We start from the raw sequence: 7,012 nt of genomic DNA on the forward strand, positions 1-7,012 counted from the left end.
AAAAAGCTACCGGATTCTTGACCTTTCCTATAAACGTTCAGTTCTCTCATATTTGCTATTCAGGTGAAAATGGAAGAGGTTGAGGAGTTAATAGCGAGACTCGAGGAAACAGAATTTGTTATATAAACAACAGAACGTGAGTTGTAAGGAAATGGGCCTGCCATCTCGGGTAAGCCCTAAAATTTATCCCGATGAACATGCTGCCTCTGGCAGAAGTAGAAAGGAGCATCTTTTGGGAAAATATGGTTGTACCTTTCAAGATGCAAATCTCAAAGGGCTTATAAAATCCTCCAAATAGTTCCTACGTTTCCTTTTCACAGAGTCAGGCGAGGTTTAACTCTTGCCTGTGCTACTCAATAGGTATCCCTGAATCACACAGGCAAGTTACCTACCCTCGCTGAGAGTCAGTGTCCACAGATGTAAAACGGGAATGATAATAACTACACTGAAGGTTGTTGGAGGATGAAGTGAGATACACACGCAAAGTGCTTGGCGTGTAGTAGTCACAAATAAATGGTAGCTTCCATAGTGCTTTGCAAACCTTCTTCTTAAAGGACTGCACATGAGCACCTCAAACACATGGATGGCCAGGTCTCATTCATTTGTGCATCCCAAGCACCTGTACAGGTGAAGAGCATGTAGTGGGTGCTCAATAAAAGTTTACTGAATCAATGAATTAAAGATAACAATAATATGAACACATTAAATACTTATATAATGCATCTGTATTCTATTATTTAATTATAATAACCTTCTGAGGTATTTACTCCTATAAAATCAAGGCTCAGCCCTGGCCTGTGTGGCTCAGTCGGTTGGGTGTCATCTAGTGCACGGAAGGGTTGCTGGTTCAATTCTGGGTCAGGGCATGTGCCCAGGTTGCGGGCTCAATCCCCAGTTGGGGCCCAATTGATGTTTCGCTCTCACATTAATGTTTTTTTTCCCCTCTCTCTCCCTAAAAATCAATTGAAAAAATCTTAAAAAACTATCAACTAAAATCAAGGCTCAGGGAGATTAAGTAACTTGTCAAAGTTCACACAACTCCTAAGTGATGGAGCTGAAATTCAAACCCAAGCTTGTGCCCTTGAACATTATACTCTATTGACGGCCTCCTGCTCAGGCAGTGCAGGAAGCTGCGGAGAGAAGGTGGCCTTTGAGCTGGATCTTAGAGGATGACGAGGAATCCATCAGGCACATAAAGGAAAAGTCATCCCAGTAAGAAGAACCAGGACATGACCAGTGGAGAGAAAAAGCATAGCCTCTTTGGGCTCAGCAAGCAGTCCATTACCACATGAAAGGAGATGCCCGGAGAAGAGGCTGTAAAGGTAAGTCCAGGGTCAGTCCGTGAAGGGCTGCAGCTTTGAAATGTCATGTTTTTATCTTGGGGCCGACGGGCAACCATTGAAAACCAGCTGGATCAGGCAGCAACACGATCAGAGCTGTGCTTTAGGAATGGACACCCAGCAGCCTCACCAAGCAAGAGCTGGAGTGAGAGCCCCGACAGGAGGTAGGAAGATAGAAAAGAATGTTAGCTATTTGCCCGCTCTTTCCTTCCCATCTCTGAGACTCTGGCCATCTCTACAGTATTTTCTAAGGGACGTCTTCATAGGAGTGGCAAACAGAACTGTGTTCTCTATACCAACCGGGCGACACTACCTGGATGAGGATTTCCTTCTCAGAAAAGTTACACCCGGTTTATTTAACTGGTGGCAAAAGAACTCCAGCTGCCCAGTGAACGGGCTCCGCCCTTCCCTACCATTTCAGGTCATAGACCAGTGATGGTGAACCTATGACACGCGTGTCAGAGGTGACACGTGAACTCATTTTTTTTGGTTGATTTTTCTTTGTTAAATGGCATTTAAATATATAAAATAAATATCAAAAATATAAGTCTTTGTTTTACTATGGTTGCAAATATCAAAAAATTTCTCTATGTGACATGGCACCAGAGTTAAGTTAGGGTTTTTCAAAATGCTGACACGCCGAGCTCAAAAGGTTCGCCATCACGGTCATAGACTCACCTCCTTTTTTTCGGCAGACATCTGGGAACAGCCTGAAAGGTGCCCCCACACCCTCCCGAGCCCAGGCCCTCTCTGCGGGGCTGGGACTTCAGCACATTTATTTCTGTTCTGGTGATATTCGATTCCTTTGTTCTCTTAGCCTCCATGAAGATAGTCACTATTTTTATACTATCGTATAACTACGGGAGCCTATATTTTACATTCGAATGCTTATTTATCTTATCGTGTACTTCTGTGTTACTTTCTGCAGAAGAGCATGCAAGATTAGAAGAAATTCTCAGCCCCAATTTTAAACCTGAAAAGGATATACTATACAAAATCTGTTTGGGTACGTTCCTAAAAAAAAAAGAGTGGAGAAAGTCATAGGTTTTATCTTTCGGAGCCCCCACCCCAACTCCTGCAAAATGCAGAGTAAGTCTGCCCTGCCAGATTGCAAAATGTCTTGATCTTCTCTTCTGCTTGAATCATGACCCAAAAGTTACTTCTGAGGGAGGGCTGGTACTATATTAAGCTTAGCACTGCTTCACATTAAGGAGGCTGATCAAAATTTAAGGAGAGAATACGTCCAGAATAGACCCACACGTATGTAGTCAATTGATTTTTAATAAGGTTCAAAGGCAATACAACAGAGAAAAATGGTCTTTTCAATAACTGATGTGGACACAACCGGACATCCATATGCAAACAAATAAATCTCAATTTCTGCTCTTCAAAACACATCTTTAACATCTTACACCCATCAGGATAGTTACTATCAAAAAGACAGAAAATTTCAAGCATTGGTGAGGATGTGGAGACACTAGCACCCTTGTGGACCTGGTGGGAATAGAAAATGAGGCAACTGCTGTGGAACACAGTATGGCTGCTCCTCAAAAAGTTAAACCCAGAGTTACCATATGATGCAGCAATTCCGCTCCTGGGTATCCACCCAACAGAACTGAAAGTACGGAGTCAAACACTATCGGTACATCCATGTTCACGGCATTATTCACAATGGCTAAACATGCAAGCAATCCAAGTGTCCACTGTGGGATGAACAAATATGCAAACAGTGGTATATTTTACAAAGCACACATATAAAAATACGTGATATGTAAAATATATATGTATTATAATGTATATATATATACACACAAAATGTAATATTATTCGGCCTTAAAAAGGAGAGAAATTCTGACATCGATTAACCTTGAGGATATTACACAAAGTGAAATAAGCCAATCATAAAAATACAAATACTGTATGATTCTGCTGATATGAGATACCATATCAGGGTGCCCAAAATCAGAGACAGAAAGAATAGCAGTTGCCAGGGGCTGGGGGTACAGAGTTTCAGTTTCACAAGATGAAAAATGTACTGGAGATGGATGGTGGTGATAGTTGCACAATCTAAATGTACTTAAAACCACTGAATTGTACCCTTGAAAATGGTTTAAAAATGGGGGGAAAAACATTGCTAAGAGAATGAAAAGACAAACCACAGACTGCGAGAAAATACTTGCAAAAATCCAACAAAGTACTGTGGTATCTAGAATATATAAACAACCTTCAAACCAAATAATAAGAAATGAAACAACCCAACTTTTAAACAAATAGGCAACAATCTGAACAGACATTTCACTGAAGAATTTAAATGGCAGACGACATAAAAAAGAACCTCAGTGCTATCAGTTGTCAGGGAAATACAAATTAAAACCGTAACAAGATAACCACTAGATACCCATTAGAATGGCTAAAATAAAAACCTGACAAGGCCAAGAACTGACAAGGATACAGAGCAACTAGAACTGTCATACACTGCTGGTGGAAATGCAAAATGGTACCACCACGTTGGAAAACGACTTGCAGTTTTTTGTTTTTTTTTATAAAGTTAAAGCATTCACTTGCAAACTGTAGTCCAACCCTACAGCGGACTAGGACGCAGCAGCAGCAGCAAACAGCAGCTGACGCATACAACCCCTGGATGAATTTCAAAAGTATTACACTAAGTGGAAGAACCCAAACTCAAAAGCTACATCCTGCATGATAATGATGCCGCTGTAACAACCTGGCTATTATTTAACAGAAAAGTGGGAGAGGGAAGACTAAATATAGGCGTGCCGTTTCTATAGCTTTGCCAAAAAGCTGCATTTAACATTTTCCAAGTCTGTTCCGCACCGATCAATGGGGAAAGAGGCTGGACAAAGGCAGTTTAGACGCATGCCCGGTAAGGTCTGAGTGACGTGGAAAGGTGTCTACCTGTCTGCCAGTCATAACTGGGAACAAATCAGTGGCCAGGATGAGTGTACAAAATCTAAATACGTGCACTTCTAGACAAAGGAGCCGCTCTCTCTCCTGGTTCCAGGGCTCCTGTGATCCCGTGGCAGGGGCACGCTTCCCTGTGCACATGGTGCACGGCCACGGTGGACCCCACACATGGACTAATGAACTTGAGTCGCTTAGATGCTGAACGACGCCCGTCTGCAACATGGAACGGAAGCACTGGCCCCTGGCCTTGCTTCTGGCTCTGCTGGAACCCCAGCTGCACCTTGTCCAGGACTGGCTTAAGGGGCAGGGGACTTGGAAACCCGAAAAATGTAACTCCACGCCAATAAAATCTCTATCCACATCCCATCCTCCCGTGCGAATCTTAGGAAACCCATTTTCTGAAGATATCGCAAGAACCTCACTCCCACAAGCGACAGGGGAATTTGATTCTCCGGTAACAAGCCATTCATATGACATCCTGTAAAAGGCAGAAAGTGATAGAGAAAAGAACAGATCAGTCATTGTTGGGGGCGGAGTGTGGAGGGCCGGAACAGCAAAGGGGCACAGGTCCTATTCTCTATTTTGATTGTGCTGAATGGGTTTGTCACACAGAACTTTGCAACCTCAGGTAACACCAAAAATAATAATTTTTATTGCATTTAACTTTACCAGAATAATAAAAATACTTAAAGTTCAAGGAGAGAAGTCAGGCCTATGGTAGTGAATCAGGGTACACTGTAGGGCGGAAAAATTAATGCTCCCCAGTAAGTGCTTATATAATCGACAGAGTGAATAGCTACCCACATTATACCCTTGTTTGATGACTGCTATGAAATGGATCTGTTCTAACCAAAACAAAAATGAACACCTCGAGCCATTTCCTCCAAATGGGGGAAGAAAATAGGTTCTGGCTGAAGTCTATGGAACTAAAGTCACCGGTGTCTGACTTGCACAGAAGTGAGTCAAGCACTTATGTGGAACGAATTTATGAGATGCTAAGCACGAAAGCTAAATCTTGATCAGAATGCAGAGGGAGACGTTACATACAATTTAAAGTACCGCATGAATTATGATTGGAATTCTGACTTCTCTCTGGTACTGAAAGGCTACACTTATTCAAGCCATGTTGACAAGGTGGGGCAGTGTGTTCTTCAAGATACCCTGAAACACTGGAAGCTGAGGTTAAATACAGATTTTGAAAGGTAAGAATAGTATTAGTCATCAAATGTTGAGCCAGCTCTCTTCAATTTTGAAAGTGCTTCAAGTACCAGGATTTAAAAACATTTTGGCAAATAGCCTTAACACAAATTATAATTACAAAGGGACCTTTCAGTTTTTATCTCGAAGCAGCTACTCAGAATCAAAATGAGCTATTACTTAGGTGATTACATAATCCTCAGCATCCATACAGACCACTGTTTATTAGCTTCTGGTTTCCCAGAACTATGCCACCAGTGTTTCCAGCCTCGATCCCAAATATTAAGCTGTCCACATCCCAACCCAGGGCTACAAGCAGTTCCTAAGTCTTTGCTCCATTATGTGATGTGATTTCAAGGCCATAAAGGCAAATGTTTGCTTAATTTTATTTTAAATAAAGCACTGAATATGCATTCTCATTTAAAAAAATCGGAAAATGTATGTTAAAAGATTAAAGGAAAGAAAACCACTTAAAGAAAGTAGATTTTAAAAAAATTTAGAATATGTTTTTATTGATTTGAGAGAGAGAGAGAGAGAGAGAGAGAGAAAGAGAGAAACATCAATCAGCTGCCTTCTGCATACTCCCTACCTGCATGTGCCCTGAAGAGGAATCAAACCAGTGACCTCTTGGTACATGGGACAATGCTCAACCAACTGAGCCACACCAGCCAGGGCAAAGAAAGTACATTTTAAAAAGAAAGGTCATTAAAAACACTGAACTTTAAATGTCTGATAAACCAAGATTTAAAAATAAGTTCCAGGGTATACATCATACCTTCAACATTACCCAAGAGAATCCGTATATTCCTTTTTTTTTTGTAGCTATATGCTGCCGACCTTGGCACCATCCATTACCGCCAAAGGGAGTGAGAAACAAATTTAAATCTAGAATCATTTGTGGCCAGAATGTTTCTTGACCTCTGCCAGTTCCAGGCTGAAAGGACCCAGTGCACCCACTGGCAGTGCCATGTATCCCTGCTCCCAGCCCCCAACATCATTAAAAGAGAAAAAAAGCCATCTACCTCACTTCTGGGTATATATCCAAAGGAAATGAAATAATTATCATGAAGAGACATCTGCACCCCCAGGTTCATTACAATATTATTTACAACTAGAGGCCCGGTGCACAAAATCCATGCACTTAGGGGAGGGGGGGTCCCCTCTGTGCCCTCTCACAGTCTGGGACCCCTTGGGGGGATGTCTGACTGCCTGCTTAGGCCCACTCCCCTCCTTGATGGGGAGCGGGCCTAAGCCATCAGCTGGACATCCTTAGCACCGCTGTGGAGGCAGGAGAGGCTCCTGCCACCACCACTGCACTAGCCAGCCATGAGCCCGGCTTCTGGTGAGCGACACTGCTCCTGTAGGAGCACACTGACCATCAGGGGCAGCTCCTGTGTTGAGCGTTTGCACCCTGGTAGTGCCCATCATAGCGACTGGTCGTTCTGCCATTCGATTTGCATATTAGCCTTTTATTATATAGGATAGCCAAGACATGGAAACAACCTAACTGTCCATCAATGGTTGAATGAATAAAGAAGATGTGATGTGTA

The sequence above is a fragment of the Myotis brandtii genome, unplaced genomic scaffold (genome assembly GCF_000412655.1).
Source record: "Myotis brandtii unplaced genomic scaffold, ASM41265v1 scaffold731, whole genome shotgun sequence".
Taxonomy (NCBI): Eukaryota; Metazoa; Chordata; class Mammalia; order Chiroptera; family Vespertilionidae; genus Myotis; species Myotis brandtii.